Genomic DNA, 10,869 nt, shown 5'->3' with positions numbered 1-10,869 from the left:
ATTTGTGTTTAGTAATTGTTCAGCAATAGGCACTTGTAGTTTTCGATCATTCAAATGTTAGCCATAAGAATTGAAATAAATTTATGTGTCAAAAATTTACCTCAATAAGTAGACAGAAATTGCCGAAAAAAATACGGGCAGAATCTCTTGTTTCACTTTTACTCAAGGTAGAGGCTCCGTTGTTATGGATCACAGGGACTAAAATGTAAACAGTCAAGAGCCTGAGGGATAATATTGTAATTCATTAAGTTCATTAGAATAAGGGTGTAACTACCATGCATGCAGACGGCAGGGAAGTCGTTAAAAGGGTATAACTACCCATGCATGCAGACAAAACCAATTTGTCTGCAGGAAAGCACCGCCTATATATGATGGGTTGGTTAGCAGTAGTAGGCACGGATTTTGTATGACTCATTCTCTCAAACTCGAATAATATTCTCTCTCTCAAATTCTCCCTCCGTTCCCAACTACTCCTTCTTATCTTCCTTCTAGCTCTAGTCTTAACAGTGGTATCAGAGCCTGCGATCCTTGGATTGCAGGCTTCGCCCACTCAAACCTTCTTTGAACCTTCTTTCGCAATAGTAATCCGCAGCTGAATCCGCCATGGCCGAGGGCACTCGCTTGAAAACTCTCGAAGAACAGATACGCAAGCAAGAGACTCGATTGCAGGGATTCATCGATTCCACGCAAGAGGCGTTAAAAATTATGGAGGATAAATTTGGGTCGCATTCTGCAAAAATGGAGTCCAACTCAACGGAGATCAGAAGTTGCATGACGGCTATTGTGGCTCAGCTCAACCAGATGAAGTCCAGCCATAATGACCGTGGCATCCTCGCAACACCTACAGGGTCCGCTGAACGAGGTTTGACCTCTGGTGGTGGAAGGCGAGGGGAAGGCGAGTTAGGGCAGGGGGAGAGGCTCGACAGAAGTCCTTTCTTTCCGGGGACTCCAAGGCTAGAGTTTCCCCATTTTGAAGGACGGAACCCGAGGGAGTGGGTTAGGAAGGCAGAAAAATTTTTTCAGGTCTACCAAATACCTGCGAGTCAGATGATGAACATAGCTGAGCTCCACTTGGCTGGGAAAGCAGATGTTTGGTTTCAAAGTTTCAAAATAGGACGGCGGACGATACAGTGGGAGGATTTCAGTGAGGACTTGTGTCGAAGATTTGGTGAGCTTGGGGGACCAGATGTAGTGGCGGAGTTCAACAAATTGCAGCTGACCTCTACCGTCATTGATTACCAGGAAAAGTTTGAGGAGCTAAGAGCGTTGGTTTTGGCCAAAAATCCAGGTTTGAGCGAACCTTATTTTATTTCAAGTTTCCTGAGTGGATTACCTGAGGAAATCAGGTCAATGGTCAAGGTTCATAAGCCTGCCACCCTACAAGAGGCATTTGAAGTTTCCAGGAGTCAGGAAATCGCGATGGAGGCTCTGGTCAGGAAGTACAAGTCCATGACTAGGGGAGGAGCATCATCCGTACCATCCACGGGAGGAGGAGGAGGACAGAAGCAGGCGGGTCTTCCATACACGGGAGAACAGCTAGCTAAGAAAGCCTATCCTACCAACTCAAATAGCTCAAATACCAATTCCACATTCAAGAAGATATCCCCCAGCGAGTTCCAATATAGGAGAGAACACAACCTTTGCTTCAAATGTGGAGACAAGTTTGGCCCCGGCCACACTTGCAGAAACAAGGGAATACACATGATCTTGACCGAGGAGATGGAGGTTGATTCGGGCGAGAGTGAGGGAGAAGAGATCATTCAGTATAGTGGGAAAAAAGAGGAGCGCAGCATGCATACTTCTGGAAAAAAGCCAGACTCCGACATAGAATTCACCATTCACAGCCTGTCTGACAACATGCTGACTAGTGGCACTATCAAATTGCAAGGGGAAAGCCGTGGATGTCGAATAAATATATTATTGGATGGGGGAAGCACACATTGTTTCATCAAGAGAGCCACTGCAGAAAAATTTTTGGGGGATGTTCAGGCTCACAGTCCCTTCAAAGTCACCATTGCTGATGGAAAGGAACTCATCTGTACTAGTTGGATCCCGGAATGGAGGTGGACTGTTCAAGGCCATTCTTTCACTCATGCTGCGTTCATTCTAGACCTGGAGCCATATGATCTCATTCTAGGCGTGGACTGGATGAAGAAGTATAGCCCCCTCACTTTTGACTTCAAGGAGCTCAATCTCTCTTTTGACTATGAGGGGGAACGGGTAGTGCTACAAGGAAACAGCCGAGATGATGCAGTCACTTTGAGTAGGGGAGATTCCGGACCTGTTAGGAGTAGGAACAGAAGGAAGAGGCTGCTTAAACAATTCGACAGGATCAGCTCCCACTCCACTCAGGTAACTACATTACAAACTTCTATTGACCAATTACTTGTTGACTATAGTGATGTATTTGGAGAGCCTAAACAGTTGCCCCCTTTTAGAGCATATGATCACCAAATACCCCTCCAACCTGATGCTAAGCCTTTTAAAATACCACCCTACAGATACCCTCACGCACAGAAAACTGAAATAGAGAAACAAGTGAAAGACATGCTCCATAGTGGAATCATTAAACCGAGTCACAGCCCTTTTGCCTCACCCGTTCTACTGGTCAAGAAAAAAGATGGGACTTGGAGGTTTTGCATTGATTACAGACAGTTAAATAGCCTTGCCATCAAAGATAAGTTCCCAATTCCTATTATAGATGATCTGTTGGATGAACTTTGCGGAGCCATATATTTCTCCAAAATTGACCTCCGTTCTGGTTACCACCAGATCAGGATGTGTATAGAAGACATACCTAAAACTGCCTTTAGGACACATCAAGGCCTTTACGAATTTGTTGTAATGCCCTTTGGGCTTACTAATGCACCAGCCACCTTCCAAGCACTTATGAACTCCATATTTGAACCATACATCAGGAAATTTGTCCTTGTTTTCTTTGATGACATATTGATTTATAGCCCTGACCCTGAAGCTCACCTCACACACTTGAAAATAGTACTCGACACACTCAGACACCACTCTCTCCTAGCCAAACTCTCCAAATGTTCCTTTGGTCAGCCGCAAGTAGAATATCTTGGTCATGTGGTTACCCGAGAGGGGGTGCTTGCTGATCCTGCCAAAATTGACAGCATGCTTTCCTGGCCTGTCCCTACTTCAGTTAAGGCTCTCCGAGGCTTCCTGGGGTTAACGGGCTATTACAGGAGGTTTGTGAGGAATTATGGTTTGATCACCAAACCTTTGACTGACCTTTTGAAGAAGAACAGCTTTAACTGGACACCAGAGACTATGTTGGCCTTTAATGAGCTCAAAAAAGCCATGAGCTCCACACCTGTGTTGGCATTGCCAGATTTTAGCAAACCATTTGTGTTGGAGACAGACGCTAGCAGTAAGGCTATTGGAGCTGTGCTCATGCAGCAGGGACATCCCATTGCCTTCATGAGCCAGGCGTTGGGACCTCAGAACCAATCCTTATCCATTTATGAGAAGGAGCTACTTTCACTCATTTCTGCCGTGACCAAATGGAGACACTATCTCCTTGGGAACCATTTCATCATAAAAATTGATCATTACAGTTTAAGGTTCTTGTTGGAGCAAAGGATCACCACCCCACTCCAACAAAAGTGGCTCACCAAACTGATAGGGATGGACTATGAAATTCACTATAAAAAGGGAAAAGAGAACTTGGTGGCTGATGCCTTGTCCAGAAAGGGATTGGAGGATAGAGGGGAGGAGAGACGAGTGGAGCGTACAAAGGGGGTGCATGCTATATCTATAGTCAGACCAATGTGGCTCACGAAGGTGATTGAGAGCTATAATGGTGACCCCAAGGTTAAGGATCTTCTCCAGGCTCTGGCAATAGATGGCCAAGCCATACCTGATCACACTTATCAGCAGGGAATCATCAAGTACAAGGGAAGGATACTGATTGGAGCTACAGGAACTTTGAGGCAGCAGCTTATCTCTTGTATGCATGAATCATGGATTGGGGGTCATTCGGGAAACTTGGGCACTTACCAGAGACTGAAGGGGTACTTCTTCTGGTCAGGCATGAAAAGGGAGGTGGAGGACTTTGTCCAACAATGTGAAACTTGTAAGATCAGTAAAGGGGAGCATTGCAAGTACCCGGGACTGTTACAACCATTGGACATTCCGGAACAAGCGTGGCAACACATAGCAATGGATTTCATTGAGGGGCTGCCCAAATCAGAAGGGAGTAATGTGATCTTGGTAATAGTGGACAGGTTCACTAAGGTGGCACATTTCTTCGCTATCAGCAACCATTACACTGCCAAAGGAGTGGCCCAGGTGTTCTTCGACAACATATACAAGCTCCACGGGTTACCGTCAAGCATTGTATCTGATAGGGACAAGGTGTTTACAAGCATATTTTGGCAAGAACTATTCAACAGAGTGGGCACCCAGCTGCATTTGTCGACCAGTTACCATCCTCAGACTGATGGTCAAACCGAAAGAGTGAACAGGTGTTTGGAGACGTATCTAAGATGCTTGTGCTTCCAACAACCCAAGAAATGGAAGAGGTGCCTCACTGCTGCAGAATGGTGGTATAATACTAATCATCATACAGCTCTGCGAATGTCACCCTTCCAGGCCTTGTACGGATATGCCCCACCCCAGTTGAGTCTAAGGGACAGGTCCTCTAGAGTAGCTGAGGTAGAGGATTGGTGGGCAGAAAGAGTTAATTGGAACCAACTGCTGAAGGAAAACTTACTCAGAGCCCAAAACCTGATGAAGCAGTATGCTGACAGAAACAGGAGTGAGCGATCATTTGAAGTAGGTGATCTAGTGTATCTCAAATTGCAACCATACAAACAGACGTCCGTTGCCTTAAGGAGGAATTTGAAGCTCTCTTCCAAATACTACGGGCCTTATAGGGTGCTGGAAAAAATTGGACCAGTGGCTTATAGGTTGGAGCTACCTCAGGAATCAACCGTGCACCCTGTATTCCATGTTTCCCTATTGAAGCCATCTGCAAAGGGAGCCGTTGTGCACTCGCAACCACCCACGCTCACTGAGGAGGGTGAGGTCAAAATAACTCCTGCAGTTGTCCTTGCTAGAAGGACTCTGCGACGAGATGGGAGAGACGTGGAGCAAGCATTAATCCAGTGGGAAAATCTTGATGCAGCTGACGCAACTTGGGAGGATATCACAGTGATGCAGTCTCAGTTTCCTGAGTTTGGAATCCCATCCTAGAGTCTACGCTACTTGGGCTTAGTTTTCTAAGTTGGAATCCAATCCTAGAGTCTAGGATTGTGTGAAGGGGGAAGTATTGTTATGGATCACAGGGACTAAAATGTAAACAGTCAAGAGCCTGAGGGATAATATTGTAATTCATTAAGTTCATTAGAATAAGGGTGTAACTACCATGCATGCAGACGGCAGGGAAGTCGTTAAAAGGGTATAACTACCCATGCATGCAGACAAAACCAATTTGTCTGCAGGAAAGCACCGCCTATATATGATGGGTTGGTTAGCAGTAGTAGGCACGGATTTTGTATGACTCATTCTCTCAAACTTGAATAATATTCTCTCTCTCAAATTCTCCCTCCGTTCCCAACTACTCCTTCTTATCTTCCTTCTAGCTCTAGTTTTCACCTTTTACTCAAAAGTAGAGACTCGTGCTGATAACGTGTTATAAAACTAATAAACTACTATAGTATGAATGGAGATATTAGAGAAAGATGTAAAGAAATGGAGAATAATATTCTTATAATTCCAACTAATATAAAAGGTCATTCTCAAATGGTGTCAATGTACCTCTATATATAAGTACTACAAGATTAAAGGTACATTAATCCTATTAAACACCCACTATTACAAAAATATGAAGAAACCTATAAAACGGTTCTTCCACTACATGAATAGATTTATGGATTGTAACTTCTATACATAATGTAGCCATAAATCATGAATTAATTCTCTTGGGAATACAAAGGGACATCCATACTTTTAATTGTTTCATAACACCTTTTAAGTTTTAATCCTCTTTTTGCATATTTTAAGAGGGTTCTTGGGTAGATGATCTCTGGATTTTTAGGATATAATTAAGGCTTAATAATTTTTGGTGGATTTATTACCTTGATGGGTTTTAGTAAAACATGTTAGGTTGGGTTAAGGGTTTTTTTGTGTGGGTTTTGGTTAAAGATTGAGGTTTCTTTTGGTTGGGTTTGACATGAGCCTGAAGGGATAGAGCCCATGCATTTCAATTGGGTTGGAGTGGTGAAAAATAGCAGGTCAGCCCACTTTTTTTGTAAGTCTTTTCGTTGGGCCAAATGGCCTTAGCCTATGAAAATAGTGAAAAGGGCCCAGCAGGCCTTTGTATCTTGCAAGACCAGGGTCGAAAATTGTATTTTAGTCCCTAGACTTCAACATAATTTTATTGTAGCCCAAACATGTTAGATTTATTTCAATTAGGTCCCTAATTTAATTGCAATTTGGTCTCTAAACTTTATTTTTGTTTAATTTTGATCCTTAATCTTTGTAATAATTATAATATGACCCCAAAAATTGGAAAACCTTTCTTAGAATTTTGCAATTAGGTTCCTAATAACTTTGATTTCTTAAATATAAGTTGTTTATCTTCTTTAATTGTTAATTATACTTCATTTAAATGCTTTAATTGGTAAATTTCATGGTTATTTCCACTTCTTTATAATTTATTTGTTTATTAAATTGGTGTCTTGACCATTTTGTTGATTTTTTAGTGTAAATAGGACAAATCCAATCTCATTTAATCACTACTTCAAGGGATGTACCTTCTTTTATTGTTTTAACTCCTCTTATGTGCTCCTATGTATTTTTTTATGTGTAATTACATGTTTTGAGTGCCCTTTCTCTTAATTACTCATTTTATTCATTTTAAGTTCATTTTATTGAATTTTAATGATTATTTGAGAGGCATTTAAATGACAATTTGTAATAGATAGATGCTCAAGACATGTATTTAACTAAGTTATGTAATAGATAGATTTTAATTTTTCCAAAAATGTAATTAGTTAGATAAATGTAATAGTTAGGTTATTATTTTTTTAAATACCCCCCTTAGATTGTAGTTAGGACTGTAAATGTAATAGTTAAATTTTTATGCGCGTTTCTTTGGTTGTGTGCTTGCATGCTTCTGTGTTTATGTGTTTATTCGCTTTCTTTAGGGTTATGCATATAGATATCATGCCTACGTGTTATGTGTTCTATGTGTTATATGTGTTTATTTGTTTTAATTATGTTTTGTATGATTTATTTGTTTATAATAAATGCATGACATCACCACACTAGTCCAATGCTAGCCGTGGCCTTTCTCCCCGTTTTCTCACTAGTCCAATAATAGTAAGAACTTGTAGAAATGGGTTAATCCAATGCTAAACCCTTTAGGCCGTTTTCATGCTAGATTAATGTCTTGTGTGACATTTATCGCATTTCATACATGTCTTCTATTTTTAGGATATTTTCTCACCTTGCATGATATTTCCTCTATATAATATCTCTCTTATCCCTATGTGTGCAAAACGTGACATTTATACTTGCATTTCATTTAAGAAGTTAGAAGTAGACTAGTCCATTTGCTTGACCAAATTAGGAGAGTTACCCTTCAAAAATGGAAAATGAACGAGTGTGGCTTTTTAGTTTTAGCATAATCTCATCCCCTCTATAAAAAGAAAAATTGAGTTACGAATCTTAGTCTCCCATACCCGTAATGTTGCATTTCCCTTTTCTAGGTCATACATATTTATCTATACATTATAATTTTCTTTTTTCGAGTCTCATCCTTTGCATTCTTCGTGATCTCTCCCAAGAATCGTTTTGGGCTTCACAATTAATGTGGCTAACACCAATTAAATTTTGAAGAGACATCTTGCCCCTTTCAATACTCCCTAGATCTAAATTTGCATCCATATAGAAATATCCTAATGTGATAAGTTTTTATTAGTTAGACTAGGAAAATTTTCGACTAAATCTCGCAATTAGCCTTGGTTGGGTTGAAAGAGTGCCTTAGATCAAATCTTTGCCTTCCTTTTCTTCAACCGTGACTCCCGAACCCTTTTTTCTTGTTTTCAAAGATTTGGAGTCGTCTAAAAAGGGATTTTATTATTTTTATTTATTAATTTAAAAATATATTTTAGGTGATTTGGTACATCTAAATTCAATACTAAGTGACAACTCCTATGTTTTCCTAAAAACCCTTTTTAGATTATTTTGGGCCAAAATCGTCGGGTATTTTAAGTCCCATTTTAGGCCATTTTCCTTTTATTCCTTTTTCTTTATTTTTTTAATCAAAAAACCCATTTTTTCAAAATCAATAAATACATTTTTAAACACTTCAAAAAAAGGGGCGCGATACAGATTGATAGGGTGTTAGTTGTTGGTTATTTTATTATTAATTTCCCCTTTGTCACTACCAAATATTGTTTTAATTGTTAATATCTACTTATATTTGGTATCGGCACTTAATTTCAGGGAATGGAGCAGAAAACTACAAAAAAAGGAGGGACTTTCTGGAGACAATTGAGACTTCAAACAACCGGGCCCACATGATGCTACAAATGGATTGCATTTCCTTTGCTGATTAGGAGATTGGAGTCCTACTAGTAATAGGAAACAAAATAAGATGGAAGGCCTGGGTTGGTGCAGGAAGTTTTCTTGTTTTGGTTTTGCTTGTTCCTAATTCGTGGAGACCACTAGAGATAGCATTAGTCATCTTTCTTTTGGCTTTGAAAAGGGGATAATCGTACAAAAGGCTAGGACGGCTCTAGAGCTTAGTCTTTAGCAATAGTTTTAGTCTTTTCTTTTTTTTCTTCGTCACGGTCACGCCTACTGTACGACAATATTTCCCAACGGAAAAAATATCTTTTATTTCTCGCTTCCTAATGAAAAACTTGATGCCTTTGCAATCAATAGATTTGCATAGAGATTTATTTATGCGGCGTGGATAGAATTTATCTATTCTTGATTTAATTTCTACCTATATTCGTGCTAGTTAATTATTTATTTTTAGTAAATTGCTTACTTGTTTTTTTGGTTTTAGTCCGATAAAATCCCCCTTTACCAATTGGAATCTCAAAGAGACAAATATCCCCAGTTCCTGAGAAGACGACACTACTTGCCACTGTCTACTATTTAGTAAATTTTGTCAACTAATTAATTCTAGTATATCAGATTAAGCAAACTCTTCGGGAACAGGGTGAATCAAGTAACTCATTGCATACCTAGAGTCCCTGCTCCAGTACCTAGGATTAATTATGGACTGCTTTTAGTGGTATTTAGGTTATTATTATTATTATTGCATAGGTTCGATACCTGTCACAGATGATTCTAATCAACAGCATTTCAATACACTTTCTATGAATCATTCATCAGAGGGTTCAACAAAAACAGCAGAGGATTGGAATCCTCATAAAAAGATTTGCATGAGGAGGTAGATTCAATGTACTATTTTCCTTTCTTAAATTATAATCTTTATATATTGTCTTGCACAACTTTGAATGTGACAAATCATTTATTTTTTATACTTAATTATCGTACTTTGCTATAATGCAGTGATAATGAAAAATCAATAAATGCTGATTTGCACGTCAAAATAGAGGAGAATGTTCAAACAGAAGAAAAACAAAAATAAGTTTCTGAAGAGTAAAATATTTTTTGATACTATTTACTGCACTTTTGTCTATTTTCAAGATTTTAAATGTTATGATATTGTCGAATGTTATTTTTTTTATTTTTGAATTATTATTCACTGAATTAGATGTTCAAATTTATATTATAAAACTACTTTGAATACATAGTAATATACTTAAGAAAGATTATAATAAATTATACATTAAATTTGTATTTTATATCGATATTTTTATGAAATTGACTAAATAGTTTATTATTTTTCAATGATTCTTGTTCAATAAACAGGTACAAAACTAGTTGACAAAGAAACGAGAATGGGAATCACGTTTGTCTCAATACCAAAGAAAATGGGAATCACGTTCGTCTCAACACGTATGCTGAGTTCAGCATAGGAAACATCATTAATCTTCTACAAAAGTTTGGTATATTTCGCATTCTTGAACAAAAATCGAGTTTCAGATGGCAGCCAAAAGCAATAATCATTTTTCAGATGGTAGCTTGTATTAAAGCCAACTCTTTTTTCTCTAGTGAACTAGGGGGCAAGCCCGCGCGTTAGTTTTAACCTATGTGATAAAATATTTATTTAAATAAATTTATAAAAAAGATAGTAGAATTAGAACTGCATAGTAATTGGTTTAACTGAATCAGTTGACGTGCATGAATTTATAAGTAATTTTGCCAAATCAACAAACTTATAAAAGAAAACAAATTTATAAGAAAAAAAAGGAGGATTGTAGTAGATAATCGCACTATACCATAATAACAATAGCAAAAATATCATTTACCTTTGTTACTATACCATTATAACACAATCATAGCCATATCCAATCAACAATTGACATGCATAAACTATAAGGTCAGATTTAGATCCTACCTTGGTTATGAAATTGTAGTCAATAGATAATCTTTAGTCGCAGTTTAACCACCTGCAGTCACGACCATCAGATTTTGGAAATATAGTTAGAAAATGTAAAAAGGTTTCTATGGATATTCATATGTATATACCATGTATTTCATAATGAAATTTTCATATATTCACACAATAGCTATTGAGAAAATATTGTAGCAGAAAAGTCACAGTTTTTATTGTATCAGCTAAACATCCAAAACTCCAGAAAGTAAGAAAGTAAATAAGCATACCTTTCTAAACGCCCATAACCAAAGATTGAGCACATGCACTTGAAGCAACATTCTTCAGTATTAAAAGCCTCTATTATTGCCAAGTTGAAGAGCACTACA

This window comes from Coffea arabica, chromosome 8c, assembly GCF_036785885.1.
Source record: "Coffea arabica cultivar ET-39 chromosome 8c, Coffea Arabica ET-39 HiFi, whole genome shotgun sequence".
NCBI lineage: Eukaryota > Viridiplantae > Streptophyta > Magnoliopsida > Gentianales > Rubiaceae > Coffea > Coffea arabica.
Note: the sequence above shows the minus strand (reverse complement) of the source record.